The sequence below is a fragment of the Xyrauchen texanus genome, chromosome 3 (assembly GCF_025860055.1).
Source record: "Xyrauchen texanus isolate HMW12.3.18 chromosome 3, RBS_HiC_50CHRs, whole genome shotgun sequence".
In the NCBI taxonomy this organism is placed as follows: domain Eukaryota; kingdom Metazoa; phylum Chordata; class Actinopteri; order Cypriniformes; family Catostomidae; genus Xyrauchen; species Xyrauchen texanus.
The window spans coordinates 15,162,911-15,179,796 of NC_068278.1; the positions used below are offsets into that span (position 1 = coordinate 15,162,911).

The 16,886-nt window shown below is 36.6% G+C and overlaps 1 protein-coding gene across 1 annotated transcript in view; it reads left to right on the forward strand.

Annotated features, from left to right (window-relative positions):
• Positions 1 to 10,409: 10,409 nt before the first annotated feature.
• Positions 10,410 to 16,886, forward strand: part of LOC127630525 (double C2-like domain-containing protein beta) — a 352,764-nt gene continuing 346,287 nt past the window's right edge. The window contains exons 1-2 of the mRNA XM_052108114.1: positions 10,410 to 10,495; positions 10,597 to 10,700. The gene's annotated coding sequence lies outside the window, so the exon portion shown is untranslated. The remainder of the gene's footprint in view (positions 10,496 to 10,596; positions 10,701 to 16,886) is intronic.

The following is a 16,886-nucleotide window of genomic DNA, read 5'->3' on the forward strand; positions in this document are numbered from 1 at the left end:
CAAGATGAGTCATCAATGTTTCTGGTCAGTTTTCTCAGAAAGGAATGGTTGTAAATTATAAATGCAGATATAGCTGCTAAAAGGGGCTTTTGTCAATGTTTAGGGGTACACAAACAGATTATCTTAAAGGAAACAAGTACTAAAAGCCACAACTCTAGTCATTGAAGGCCCATTTCATAAACTCCATTACCAAGCTGTCTTTCGATACTATATCTACCCTCATGATACCTCTAATTTAATCTTTGACTGCTACTGTATTTAACCCTAAAACAGGCAACGTGCACCAAAAGACACATACTCTTTAGTTTCTTATAGGGAAGAGGTGCCCAAACCCTTTCCTGCGAAGGGCCAAATATCAAACTTGATTGAGGGCCATGGGTTGAAAGTAAGCGTTGCATTATAACAAACTCAGGGCCTGTAATTCTGAAAATGGGGGAACAATTTCACAGAAATTGTTCCGTGAAATTCTCCCCTTTCACGGAACAAAACTTTTTCCTCACATATTTACAAATATTTTGGCTATTAAATTAACAGCTTACAATACTAATGCACGACAGAGGAGATGACAGCATTTCTCCAGATTTGGAATGAGGAAGTTGTTAATGTTCTGTAAAATGATTATTGTATCATTAATGTTTTATTTAACACCAAGGCAATTAAACACATCCAGATATTTTGTTATTATTATTAACTACATTGTAGCATTTGATCATTTTAGCAGGTGAGCATGACACCAAACTGATGTGGAGCGTGAGAAGCAGAGTGCCCGTCTGTGCGCGTTTATTGTGCAAGCTTCCGGCAATCGGCAACATCTGCACAACAGATGGCACGAAACAAATAATGTTCAGCGAAAATTGGAATGAATATCGCAATGTATGTATTTGGAACTATATCAGATTGCAGGGAATTTATTTCCCCAGAGCCTCCGTATATTTCCGACCCTGGATGGAACTAGAGATGGAGATGAGAGATATGAAAGGCATAGGTATAATGCCATTCGCATGTGGAATTAACAGGTTTAGAAAGGTTTATACATCTGAAACATCTAAAGTTCAGTAACTACACAACAAAGCATGTGCTCACACCAAATTTAACAAGTGCTCAAGGCTCTGCTGACAGCTGCCAGAGAGAGAGGGAGAGATGGAGCGGATTTACTCTCACAGTTTCTGGAATTACAGTTTGATTTAAATAAAAAAAGTTTACTAATACGATTTTTATTCTGTAGCTATTGGTTTAATAATAACTGCACTGTAAAGTTAATAAAAGCGTGCAGGAATTTCCCACATTATGAACTTGGAACTTGCGGGAATTTCAGGCTCTGCAAACTGTATTATATTCTAATTTAAAAGTGACCCTGGTTCCCTCCTTTATGATTTCATTATACAAAAAAAAAAAAAAACATTACTCTGCAATCTGCTTAATGCAATGAAAAGCTGTGTCAATACCCCCCAACCCCCATTCCCCTCTTGTCATATACAGCAAATCAAAGTTAACTTTGGCCCGCGGGCCCTGGTATAGGGTTATGAGAAGAGTATCTCACTCAATCTTGTTATCATTTATCTTGGTTGGGTCTGTTTGGAGAATGTGGGAACCAACAACCATGGTGCAGGACATGCTGCTTTTGTGATAATAATATATTAATCTTCAGTAACAAGAAAAGGAAATGCTAATATTAATTGTGAACATTGTCTTAAGATGCAGAAAATTAAGTCATGTGTTCTTCAAGCTTTAATTTAGCAAATTTTGAAATGTGCACATCCCCTGAGATACGTTGCCAGATTAAGGGAAGAAAAACAGTCAATCCACAATATTACACTTACACATGTCATACATGCAACCTTCAGTTTTGTAACACACAGTGCTGGGTAGTAACGGATTACATGTAATTTGTATTACGTAATCAGATTTAAAAATCAAGTAATTGTAATTGAATTTCATTATAAATATTCATATTCAGACTACAGTTGCTTTTTTATGGATTACATGACTACATATTAAAAAGGCAATGGCAGTAAATTGTTTATAATTTATTGCATTTTTTCATTCTACATCATCATACAGCTGATATAGATAGCAACGTCATTGCTGTTGATTTTATGGTCATTCTTTTTTGTTCATTTTATAATATAGTTGATTTTATGACCCATTAATGTTTGTAATGTTTCTATTGTTTTATGCACTTAAAATTGATTGATGTCTCAATGTTTTGAATTATACACGTTGGCCATACACTGTAATTGCTGTTAGATTTAATGTTTATTGTATGTTCATGTAATGTTTAATGCACTTTTTAAAAGGAGCTCTTTTTGTATAGGCTATTTTATTGTAATAATGAATGGAATGCATTTCCATTAATTTTCTTATTGTAATTTTATGTTAAAATTATACAAGGTTGTTCTACTCAAATGCATGTGACATAAAAAATAGAATTAGGTTGGAAGTAATCCAAAAGTAATCAGATTAGATTAACCCCAAAAATGTAATCTATAAGATTATGTTACTGGTTGCGTTTTTTGTCATGGAAGTTGTAATCAGTATCTGATTACAATTCTCAAGTAATCTGCCCAGCACTGGTTACACACACACACACACACTTACATACGTGTATGATACGTTTTAAAATAAAAGGGGAAGTCAGAAACTCCACATATTTCACAAAAATAAAAACAGAAATATTGATAACTTTTTTATACCTTAAAAGGGCAATGCATCCTGGGAGATACAACTCATAAAATCCAAAATATTCCTTGAATATGTTTGACTTATTTTGTTGATAATTTTCTACTCTTGCCTGTTTTAGGGTTAGTTTACAGATCAAGGTTAGTAATATTACAATGTAACTTCCATTAAGAGAAAATGGAAAGCAAGGCATTCTTGGTTTACTAGAAACTGAAAGCATGTTGCACATTTAAGTGGTTGGCTTTGTGGGGAGGGCATGACTGATGTACTCTGTTCTGTTGAAGGCCATCTGTGCGTAACTAATTGTATTTTCTTTCAATAAAGGATTTGATGGCTGCCTGAGCCAGTTTACCTGAGAAAAAGAGCCTGACATTTTAGCTTCTAGCATAGTTGGATAAAATAAAAACATCTGGGCCCGTTTTCACAAAGAGTAATGCTTAAAACCTATTCACAAAACTGCTAAGAGCAAGGTTTCTAAGGAAATCTTAAAATAACAGTAAGCTGGAGTTGACCTCATTGCTATGGATGATGTCACGTTTTATGAGCGCAAAGTCATTGGTAGACGGAACCGCTATATGCCAGCAAAGACAAACAACGATTACAGAATATACAAATTCCCCCTTTTTTTCTCTGCAGTGAACGTGCATCCACGGGAGAAGAAAAAAAAAGCTCTTTGAATTGTTGGATGATTTGCGTTCTGGTGAGGACATATATAGTTTGATACCGCCAGTAAGTTTACAATAATGAAAATACCTGCAATTCAGGAGGACTTCTAAGCTGTTGTGGGTTTAGGAGCTACTATTAGACTTAAAATACTTCATGAATTACTCTTAGATGCATTTGTTACAAGTCCTAAAATTAGGAGTGACACGCCCCTAATTTAAATTTCTGTGTTAGGAGCTACTTTTTGCTGTTTGTACGTAAATGTGAGTCAGCAGTGTGTACACAAAGTCCACCCACTCCTCTTTCTTTTATTTCTATAAATCAAAAACAATGCAGTGCAGCTAAAGTTACCATTGTGATTATATTCATGGAGACCAGAGCTATGTCAGGGGCGGGGAGCAGCAGCTCATTTGCATTTAAAGAGACACACACTAAAACAGAGTGTTTTTGATTCTACCCAAAACGAGGCATTTACAACATGGTATAATAAATTATCTGTGGGGAATTTTGAGCTGAAACTTCACAAATATTCTGGGGACACCTGTGATTGAAATTACATCTTGTAAAAAGGGGCATAATAGGTCTCCTTGAAGATAATGTTTATTCATGTATTTTATATACATTTATGTACAGATATATTACTATTATTCTTAAAACAGCAAGAGTATCCATTTTAAATAATACACAAAAGGCAATGTTTGAAAAAAAAAACTATTACAAAAAGTATATTTATTTGCAACACATTAACAGCAATAAATAAGAGATTCCTGTTGTTAGAATGGCTGCGCTGCGTCGTCATGGTAACGTTTCAGTGAAGATAAAGGGGAAGTGACGTATGTCTTTCATTACTCCCTTCATCAATGGCAAACTGGCATGAAGTAGACATGAGTGCTCCCTTCAGAGTTCCCACTTCAAGGGCTCAGCCCTTCGGAGGGAGTAGGGCATAGGGATGCTCACTTCCGTTTGGAATTTGCCTGGTTTAGCTGGATTTTACTCATCCCATCGGTTCGAGAAGTAGTTTGCGGCTTTGGACTCTATACTGACACCTATCATCCTGGTGTTCTGTTGCTTCTTATTAAATGTGTTTTTTATCATCTGTTTTGTTACATTTCATCTGTGTTTTTATCCATCTCATATTACACACATTCCTATAATGGACATTCTTCTATCCAATCCTAACAAATTTTTGCACATTGTTGCGTGCCGGCGTTTGACCGGACAGCCGCGAATTGCGAGCTCTCGGCTGGCTGAACACCACTTTGTGCTTTCAACATGGCAGCGCCCATAAGAGGGCGACCCGCTCCATGTAAAATCGAACAGCTTTTATAGGGTTTATGATATAACTGGAGACATATCATGGGAGTGTACATCATTTTACAAATATTTCATATTTCTCCTTTCAGGAGAAAATTACAATCATATTTGTTTCTTCTTTTTATTAAACTGCACTATGACTCGAACACATTACTATATTAAAGCTTTTTCTGTTAAAACATAATTTTCTGTGAAAAGATTTGTGTTGTGAAAAGCGCTACACAACTTTTGAGAATTTGTGGTAAGTTTGAGACAAGTGGGAGGCCCGTGATGCTGGGATATATATCATGGAGTTTGAGGAGGATTTGACTCCATCGCAAGTCTTGCATGCCTCCCCACCTACATTTGAAGCGACTTTGCCCATTGAATTCACTAGTTATGATCTGTGCCCCACAATCGGCTCATGGTGCGATCGTGTTTGTCAGTTATGATCATGACAGAGATGCTGTTTTGCTCGCTGCTTTTAAAGGAGAGGCTGTCTCACTCAGCAGATCATTTCTCATTGGTATTTCCCCCTCGGAGTGGGATTGAGTGACCTACTCCGAGTGGGCCCGAGCATTATATTCTTGGCAAACGGTTCGACTAGTCCTGCCGCCCAGTGCCATTTTTAATCTGCATGACCAGCTGGTCAAAACATTCATCCTTCTCTGCATGAACACACATTTCTGGTGCAGTGGCCTTTACAGTGCTCGACCGCACCACGCAAAGGGGCTATATTGAGATTTCCTCAGTTGAAGAGGCAGTTGCAGCCCATTTATTCCCCTCCTCTGCACTGGGATGGAAAGCTCAGCCAGTACACCAGTCCAAGCCATGCTGGCTCACATTCCTGCTGCGGCAGGTCAGGCTGGTTCCGCCCTACACACCATGGTGATCTTGCTGGCCTACCAGGCTGATCTGCTCAAAGACATGGATGAGAATGGGCTAGACCCCAAGCCTTTTAAGGAGCTGTGTCACACCACTGATCTGGCCCTCCGGGCTACTAGATCACTGTCCAAGCCATCAGTATGTCTATGGGTAGCATGGTGTCCATAGAGTGTCATCTATGATTCAACTTGACAGATATTTACTCTCTGATGTCACAGCATGACCTATTTAGTGACTTCATGAGTGCCTTCACTGAGTGGTTCCAAATAGTAAAAAAGTAGTTTTTGCCATGCTATGAAGAATTATTCATTCACAAACTGGCCATCGCTAGTTCTTTTTAACAACCAAGGGACACACTTCCTGACTGATGAAATATTCTGAGAGTAAACATTTCTCAGGTCAGTCGGAGCACTCATGCGTAAGGCCGTACAGCTGCAGGTTCTACTGCTATAAACACTCGAGGTCGATCTGAAAGGAAATAATTGATCCACTATATTATATTACTAATTACATTCAAATAAGAAATACATAATAAAAGTGTATGAACCTGAATATTATTAAAAGTGGAGCTAAAATCTGTAAAAACAGCATATTCAAAATAATTTGTATTTTGTATATGCTTAACATAATGCAATGTTTATTTTAATCTGTATGTTCAATATGTATGTTTTATTCTAAAAATGTAAAAAACATATTATCTAAATTATGTTATTTTCATTAACATATAGCAAACAAGGAAATCTTTCTTAAAGAAAAGGATTTTCCAAAAACACAACTCACCTTAACCATTTCAGTCTGAAATAAGGTCCCACCTCAGTAGAAGCACATTGCACATTGCCGTCTGCCCCTGGCTTCACCCTATCAATCGAGAAGATTTGCCAGTTTTGTGGTTTGGTCCCTACCCCTAAACCTTACCATAATAGGGAATCATTGGTCTGTACACTGAACCAGAACCATACTAGGAGTCATAATTCGGCACAAAACCAGCTGTGTCTGTGATTATACTGTCTGTATTTCTTTTTTCAAAAGCTAATATTTGAATGCCTTTTCAAATAGTTATATAAAATGTATTTAATAATATATCGCTGGATATCGCTCCATACTTCTTTACTATAAATGTGGTGTACATGAAAAATTTAGTTTGGAATCAGTTTGTTCAGTTCATTGATCCATTTTGAGTCTCTCTGGCCCCGTTTCGGGTTATTCACTTACATGTGGTCATCCCAAAATTCAGGTCTAAATGGGGTCTAAAATGTTTATTTATTTATTTATTTATTTTTATAGGATAACAGAAAAAACACATATGAATAAGGTGAAAAACGCATGTGTCCACATCGCATTTGAGAATGCAAGAATGTATCTTGACTGAAGCACCACCCCTCACCTGTCAATCAACCACTGTGCTAAAACAAGATCCATCTAAATGGATAGTTCATCCCAGATGTGTATGACTTTCTTTCCTCTGCAGAACACAAATTAAGATTTGTATAAGAATATCTCAGCTCTTTTGGTCCATACAATACAAGTGAATGGGTACCAAAATATTGTAGCTCCAAAAACACATAAAGGCTACATAAAAGTAAACCATAAGTCTCCAGTGGATAAATCTATATCTTCAGAAGCGTTATGATATATGTGGGTGAGAAACAAATCAATATTTTTGTCAATGTTTCTGTCGGAAGCAGAGTGCAGCTGGCTGAGGACCGTTTGGCGGCGTGTTCGTGGACCGGCTAGTTTTGTATTTTTTTCTCTCTTCTCATTCTCAATTATGTTATGACCCAGTCTAGGGTGAGGCTGCAACATAAAGAGGAATCCAGACAGAAACGTAAACTCATTTCAAGGTTTATTTTCAAATGTTTGGAAGCACGGATCTCTTCAGGAGGAAGCCAGGCCAAAATAACATACAAAAAGGTAAACTAACTAAATCTACCTGGTCTCATAGAATGAACATTACTTTATATAAATTTTTGCAAACTGATTTGTACATACCGCTTTCTACATTTCGCTGCAGTTTCCTGGTGAAATGAACACTAGAGGCGCTACAACAACTGTGATATTTAATCATTGTCACACAAATCACGAGGACAATTACTGGTTTTGATTTTATAAAAACGTATTTTTCACTCTATTACTCATTCCCTGCTACGTTATGATGTCAAAATACTTTTACCTTAACGCATGATTTGAAAGTCGAAACATTTTAACACTTGTATTACACATCCACCTACACATACACACTTATTCCTATATCATTAGCTCACTTGGTAGCTTCCCTATTGTACAAACTTGTTATAATGGCTATTATCGTGCATTAAAACTAACATTTAAGCAACATTTTAATCAAGGGATAACTGAGGAAATCCGGGCCTTCATTGACTGGCGGGCGGCCAACGAGAGCCTTTTCACTGGCAGGCGAAATTCTCCAGAAAAGAACATGGCAAGGATAGGCACATGCTCATTCATTTGTGCATACCTTTGTAAGGGACTTTGGTCCTGTTAAAAATAAAAAATAAATTCTGTTATATTTATGATGTATTTATTGCTTATTTGTGTGTTTTTACTATATAATATTTATTCAACTGTATTCTAAATATATTGTCTGATATAAATTGTTGAAGTCAACCAGAATTAAATTTCTGTTACGATCCCCTGTTGTCTGCCCTGTGTTCTCTGTCTCACTAGTCACGTTTATGTCACGTTTCCTTGTTGTCTGCTCCGTGTTTTCCGTTTCACCCGTCACCGATCCCATTCCATGTCACATTTTCCTGAGTCTCACTGTCCATGTGTGAAACTGCACTTCCCACAATTCCCGGATCATACTCCCAGCCCTGATCACTGTGTTATTGTCCGCACCTGTCTGTTATTTTGTCATTGCCTTGTCTGTTTATTTAAACCCTGCTTTCTCCCCTTCCCTTTGTCGTTCGTTGACGTTCCATGTCTCCGCTTATGTCTGGTTTGACTCTCTCTGTTCCTGTTCCCGGTCAGTCTGTCTGCTCGCTCGTGGATACCCTGTTATCTGTCTATCCATCCGTCCGAGGTTACACTGTTGTTCTCCGCTCTCCGTATCCTCCAGTATTTAGTTTGCCTTTTTCCCATCGTGGATTTTGATTTGTTCCTGTGTTTGGTTTCTTTTGTGTTGTTTCAAATAAAAGCCACACTTGGATCCACACCCCCATCTGCCTTCTCCTGTTTTCACACAGCGTAACAATTTCCCTCTAATATCTGACCTGTTTGGTCAGGTACTTGCTTACGCTTCAGAAGGTTTCTATTTCTTTCACTGCTTGATAGGCAGTATAATAGCACACCTGTCTTCCCAGGTTCTGAGTCAGAAAGTTACTGTAGCCTACATTATTAATGCATCATAGACATTAAATGTCCTGTTTGTGTTGAAGTTTGCCCTCGTTAATGACTAATGATGTATGTGACACAGATGAGGTACATACATTAAAGCACTTCTTGCTTTAATGTATAGTGATGTTTGTGCACCTAACTGTACAAAGTCTGTCAGACTGAGTATCAACCTATTGATGTTTGAGTACCAAGAAAACAAATGGCATGTATGTATAGACTGTAGGCTAATCCATTTCAATATTATTAACAGTGAAACCTCACCTGTAATTGCCAGTTTATTATAAATCTAATGTTGTCTAATACAATAGCCTTGTAATAGTTTTTTTTTTTTTTTTCATCATGGTGTACCAAGTAAACTGTCAAGTCTACATTTAAATGTGTAGATAGGTTAACAAAAAAGCATAATGATTAGACAAAGGTACAAAGCTAGATGTGCTATAATACACGTCTCTTCTCCATCCTCCACAGCATCCTGACTCTTGTTTGACAGATTCATCATCTCAGTTGAGCAGCCTCCTCTTTAGCTTTTTTATAAACCATACCAATGGCAATACAGGTCTGATCCATTTTGATGCTTTTAGTTTAATTTTCTAATGTCTGTTGTCTAATTTTGGTTCTCCTCATTCATTCATTCACCAACGTCCACAACAACAACCTTTTTCCCGACACTAGGCTTTTTATATGTAGGCTACAGATCTAGGAACACTCAAAATATAAACATATTAATATTTTTTAAATGAAAACGAAAAGAAGCATGGTTGTGTTTTATATCATATTTGTTTTATTGTAAATATGCATCACAGTGAAGATAACCAGAGCAGGCATGTCTTGCCAAGACCAGCTGAGATGCTGACATCATCAAGTACACTGCTGTTCCAATTGTCCTCCCATTCTCGAAAGTTTGTACGAAGTCCGAACTACGAAGTACGCATTTCCGAACTTGGCGTACTTGGTATTGAGAAACGTAGTCTAACTTACATTTTTGCTTTAAAATAAATAAAAAAATGGAAGTTAGTAGAAATGATTTTTGTGCTAATCAACATTATACCACAAATGCTGTAAATTGGGCTTAACATGTATTGAACACAGAATATTACTTTAATGCAAACATGCAAAAGTAATTTAAAATTAACATTAACATTCATTCAATGCTATTAATGTTGATTCATCAGTGTTGACATTCAATTTTTTGTTATGTTTGTTTACTATCTGGTAAATTACAATAAAACTAATTTGACTATTGAATTTGACTTGAATCCACGGTTTCAATGAACAGAACAACTGCTGAAGAATTTGTGTTTAGTTTGCAATTTAAAGGTCTCTGAACCATTCTTTTGAGCCCTTTTAAACACAAGACTGGCAGTTCCCTGCACTTCCTCTTTCTCCTAGGAAACCTGTGTGTGTGTGTGTCCATATGTGTGCAAGCTTATGCATGTGTGTACTTTTGCCTGGTAGGGAACACGTGGTCAGCTCTCCTGCATCTGCTGTGGCAGGGAGGTGTGACCTCAAATTTTCCCCTCGCACTCTTTTCACAGTGGAGACAAACTACTACCTGACTGTTCATGAAAGCAGCCACCAAACCTCAGGATTTTGACTTTGCTTCCAAAATCTGTGACAGCACAAGGTGGATAAACAAAAAACACTCGACATCATTATCCATACGATAGTTATATGTGCTGTGACATCTGCTGCCTTTCTGAATGTGCACTGCTTTGACCCTGCCAGATGGATTTTGGTGTTGTCCAAGAAGACAGTTGAGTGAAAGTGAGCAACATTTGAGAAGAAACTAGTGGAAGTAGAGTTTTCTAGTGGAAACAACACCCCACAAGGTAAGACTGGCATGTTTTTTTTTTAATAAAAAAAAATATATATATTTTTTACAGACCATCTGTTAGTAATCAATAATGTTCTTTTGTTGGAAATAAAACTGTTTCTGTTAAAGAGATAGTTCACCCAAAAATGTAAATTCTCTCATCATTTACTAACCCTCATGCCATCCCGGATGTGTATGACTTTCTTTCTCCTGCTGAACACAGACAAAGATTTTTAGAAGAATATTTCAGCTCTGTAGGTCCATACAATGCAAGTGAATGGTGACCAGAACTTTGATAGTCCAAAAATCGCATAAAGGCAGCATAAATTAATCCATACGACTCCAGTGGTATAATCTATATCTTCAGGTGTGGATGAGAAACAAATCAATACTTAAGTCCTTTTTTTTAATTTTCCTCCCTGCCCAGTAGGTGGCAATATGCACAAAGAACACGAATTGCGAACAATAAAAGAAGAATGTGAAAGTGAAAATGGAGATTTATAGTAAAAAGACAAAAATATTGATCTATTTCTCACCCACACCATATCACATTGCTTCAGAATGTATGGATTTAACCACTGGAGTTGTATTAGTACTCTGAATTACCCTAGATCACTGTTATGCTGCCTTTATGTGCTTTTAGGACCTTCAAAGTTCTAGCCACCATTCACTTACATTGTGAGGACCTACAGAGCTGAGATATTCTTCTAAAAATTTAAAGAGTCCTTTTTAGGGCATTAATTGTTATGTCAGTAAAACATATTGTGAATGGAAGTATACTTAATTTCACCTGCAAGGAAAAAAAAAAGCTCAATAGCTGGATAAAGCATCTGGATGAACATTAATTAAATATTAGGCATAACTGGGCATCACTACCAGAAAGAGTAGTTTTTAAACCACATTAGACTGCATAGACTTTACATAAAAATAGGGAATATGGTACATACAGTGGCCCCAAAAGTATTTGGAAACTTAAGTCACACTTTAAAATATAAAATATATGCATGTCACATAAAATAACAGAATATTAAACCAAGTGGTATCTTCAAATGATGCAGATTTCCATTTCTTACAACTTCACTTTTATAGCCATATTCTAAGTCTTTTTCAGTGGATGTATAAAGCCAGTTTCCCTCAAGTTAGTATTTTTTGACAACCAGAATATCTGTTGTTTTATCATTTAATACTAGTTTTTGTTAGATGTTTTGCTTAAAGTGTGTGTGTGTGTGTGTGTGAGAGTGTGTATTTATCACTTTGTGGGGACCAAATGTCCCCATAAGGATAGTAAAACCCGAAATTTTTGACCTTGTGGGGACATTTTGTCGGCCCCCATGAGGAAAACAGCTTATAAATCATGGAAACACTACATTTGTGTGTGTGTGTGTGTGTGTGTGTGTATGTATTTGCTAAGTACAAGGACTTTGTTTTCATCTTTAATTATATTATATTATCTACTGGTTACATGAGAGACTGGAAGACTTCATGTTGTCTTTGCAACTATATCCAGATCATCCTAAATGCATGACTGAACTTCTTCCTCTCAAAAGTTTTACAACATAGCTCCCCTTTAAATGTGCACTCCGTAACTTTTGTCTTTGTGTCATCTTGCACTTACACTGACACCTAGCGGCTTGGATGCAGCATAATTTAAAATCAATAGTTTTCAGTTTCAGATGACATTGTAGACATTATTATTTACAGTCAGCCATGATGACTTTAATTAATGAATGAAAGTGTCAAATAACAGGATGGTTACTGAGATTAAGCGAGTAGTATTCGGCTGGTCATGTGATTCAAACATGGCAGCCCCCATCTGCGGACCCTCTCCATGTAAAATAAAACATCTTTTATAAGTTTACTGATACGACTGGAGTCTTCATTTGAATGAGAATGCTCATGATTTCCTACATACATTTCAAAATTACAGTTCATGTCTTTAGGAGTTAAACTTTTTTTAATCAGGGAAAAAAATACAGAGGGCACCTTTAACATTCTATTCTAAACAATTTACTGCTGCAGCAGACCTCCGAAATAAGATTACCATGATTATGTTGACTGATTGTAAAGGCCAGGTCAATAGTAAAGCCTTTAGTCTCTAGCACCTCTGAGGTCTGTCTCAGTTTGGTTGTATCACCGTCACTCTTTTGTTTCTTTATTTAATCACTGTAATCAGAAGAGCAGCAGGATGTTTTGTATGAATTGTTCTCAGGTCATGTGATCTGATCCATTGCAAGAGAAAGACAGAAAACCTGATCTCAGATCAGTGTGACAGTCACAAATTGTACAGGCAAGTTTCCTCCTTCACGTTTCTTCTACTGCTGTCTTCTTATACAGTGTTCAGACACTGCCTGCAGTGACTACTTTATCTCTCACTCTTGTAAGTGAAACACTTTCTCTTGTCAGTCTGTGTCTGTTTGCATTACACTTTAATGCATGCTAGAATGTATTCATCTTTTAAAAAGATGAACTGCCTGGAGTCAGAGATCTGTAGTTAATTTAATAAAGACTATTCCTTTCCTTTGTACTCTTTTCATTTAGAGGGAGCAACAGGATACACGATTACTTGACCATTACACGTGCCTTGACCATTATGGGATTTGCGTGTATTTTTTAATTTTCGAAATTTGATCTCTACTGGATTTCAGGAAAGAAAGTATAATGGTTTCTATTGGTGTAGCCACAGAATGTGCAAGAAATTGGAACTTGTTTTGAATTTGGAACCTGCCTCCATAGAAATTTGTTTTGCATGGTCTAAACTGTTTTTAGCTATATAAATATTAAAATGTGTTTTATTCTTTAAGCAGTCTGTGTTTGCAGTTTGCAAGTTGTCAGACTTTTACTCGAATTCAAGATTTCTCTGTTAGCTTGAGATTGGCAACGGTGTTCTGTGAAGTCTGCTAATAAGTAGTTAATTGTTGGAACCTTTGTCATCTGTGCCCAAGGCCAATGCAACAGTGCCAAATAAAGAGCATGAGTTCTCATAGAAAAGTAAATAGACTTGGCCTTGCTAAACCATAAATGAGTAGTAGATTGTGTGTGTGTGATTGTGTTATGGTAAAGGAAAGAGACAATGTCAGCTTTAAGAGACTGCTTTATGTTTTATGCACAATCCTTTGTATTTATTTATTTTTAAATATATCATGAATATATCATCTCTTGAACAGAAAATCTTGTTCTATGTTCCGAATCATTTTATTTAGCTTTGCTGTATTTATTTGCAAAGGCCCTTTACAGTCTTAAAGGAATAGTTCACCAAAACATTTAAAATGTTGATATTATTTACTCACCCTCATGTTATTTCAAACCCATTTTGACCTTCTTTCTTTCATGGTACACAAAAGGAGAAGTTAGGAAGTTCACTCACCCCATTTCATTGTATGAAAAAAAAGATGCAAAGAAAGTGAATGGTTACTAAGGGGCTAGTTATACGACAACTAAAAACGGAAAACTTGTTATGTGTTTTGGCTGATCATTTACACGACAAAGGCGGTTTTGGGCCGAAACATTTGAAAACGGGTTTCAAAGTGCAAGTTTTTGAAAACTATGCTGTTATCGTCTCCGTGTAAACATACAAAAATGCGAATTTGTGAAAACGATGATGTCATGCGCACGCATATTACTACAATGGCAGAGCACAGGACTGTGTTTGTGCTGCTCAAGGTTTTGAATTTATTGACGCTTCTCCAGCAATGCAATTGTTGTAATAAAGCAACCTCATTATCCGTCCAGACAAAATTTTTTCCATCTTCATTGTTTGTATTCATCGCTCTGTGGAAGAATGCTTATGTGCCCAGGCGCGTACTGTTTCTTTACAAAGTGACATCGGCAACTACTGGCCTGGCACGCATAATACAGCATGTTTAGTAGTTTTCGCTGATCCGTGTGAACGGGGATCATTTTGACAATGTTGTCGTCTGTACGCGAAAATTTTTTTAAAAAAATTCTGTTTTCGTGTAAATGTATCATTGTTGTGTAAACGTACTCTGAGATGAGTGATCTTCTTAACACTTTTCCTAACATCTCTACCATACCATACCATAGAAGAAAGACAGTCAAATAGGTTTTGAACAACTTGAGGGTGAGAATTATCATAAATTATTGGTTGATTTCAAACTATCCCTTTCAGAACTAGTTTTCACGGTGGCTACCCTAGTGAAAAAAAATATATACTTAAGCACACTTTATTCCTTATTGTAGCGGACTAAATTGATATACTTAAAGTCTGTTAAATTGGAAAAACTAATTTTATACTTAATGTAATTTAGTTTGCCGAAAGCAGTTCTGTGAAGCAGATGAAGATGTAATTATAGTTATATTAAAATTGAACATTTCAAGTATTCTTTTAGTACACTTTTAATATCTACCCTTAAATTTCATTTTTGAAATACACAGAAATGACCTGATGTGAACTTGCAACTCCATTACACTGGAAGAGTGCTGGATATACATTAATATTATACTGATGATATACTGCCGAAAGACAAATGGGAGTCAAAAATTTGAGGATAGTTAATCAATAATGGAAGTACAGGAAACTTCTTTATTTCTGACTCAAATGAAAACAGGTTCAACATTATATCAAATCAACACTAGGGGTGTTCTCACCCAGGGTAACTAAAAAAAGAACCCCCTTTCATAACATTAAATTATACATTTAACATTAAGCTGAATTCAAATCATAACTATAACCCCAATTACTTTTAAATGTAAATTAATTACTCCCCAATCTGTCCCCATAACCTACACAGAACTACCTCATTAATTATGCAAACACAACAGCCAATAGCAAGTCCTCAAGCAGAAACATCAACAGACATTACAGTATCTTCCTGGAAATTTATATAATTCTATGTAGTAGTAACACCTGACATTTTATAAACATAGGTAAATGTATTTTGCCCTTTGCACAAAGAAAAGTGAAAAAATGCAGACGTCTGATTGGTCCATCTAATCACTGATCTACAAAGGCCCCTGGCTGACAGTGGCTAACTTTAATAACTAATAAAAATGGATGAGGGCATGCTGGCAAGCTGTCACTGCCATTCTGTGTTGTTTGTTGATGTGTGTAGAACCATAAGGAGATGCTTCCGTATACACTATTATAAGTCCAGATGTTTATAACTTACATGATATGACTTGCATGAAAGTTATAGAATGACCATATTCTATTAACAGTACAAATTAACAGTATTTTACATTCTCTGTTGGTTTTGTGTTTGTTGTTCTTTCAAGAGGGAAATTCGTCTTAATTCAAAGGAAGACCAGATTGATATCTGAGATCAGTCATAAAGTCAGCAGCATTAGACAAAGTAGGATATGAACAATTATTTCTTGTAACCCATTATTGGGGATGAGTAAATTACTTTATCATTAACTCTTCAAGTCACGCAGTGTCGAATGCAACATAAAATGTTTTAAAAATATTATAAAACACAGGGCATACTGTACATGTGTACTGTAGTTGAATGTAGATGCAAACAACAAAAGACTGATTTAATAGATACATAAAGAGGAGGAATATGGCATCATATTTATATCACTAGAACTTGAATTTGGAAAGCCTCATGATCTTGAAAAAAGCACCATCCCCAGTTGATCCATAACACCGGCCAATCTCAGTGGTACATCACCGTAAACATTTCTCATTTAGAAGTTTCAAATGTTGTCGTATTGTTTTGTGGTCTGATTAATTACAAAACGTTTGTGATGATGTCAAGTCAAGTGGTTTTTATTGTCGTTCAACCATATACAGTTAGTACGGTACACAGTGAAATGAGACAACACTCCTCCAGGACCATGGTGCAACATAACTCAACATAGGACAAACACAGAACCACATGAGACTACACAGACTAAATAACATACCTATATAAAGTGCACGTGCAAACGTGTGCAAAAAGTATGGGACAGTACAATAAATTACAAAAAATGAACATGACAATGGGCACAGTGAGAGACAGTGCAGTGCTGACCAGTACACAGTAGTGCAAAAGATGACAGTTTTTTCATACCCCGCCCCCGGACATACGGGTATAAAGGCGAGGAAATACTATGAGTTCATTCAGAAATTTTCTTTGGAGCCGATGGTTGTGCATGCTGTTTGCTACGAGTCACACCTGTTCCTGTATTCCTCTGATGCTCTGCATGCTGTTGGATTGACGGCGCATTACAGTGGCTATTTCTCCTTCTTTGCACGGCAGTG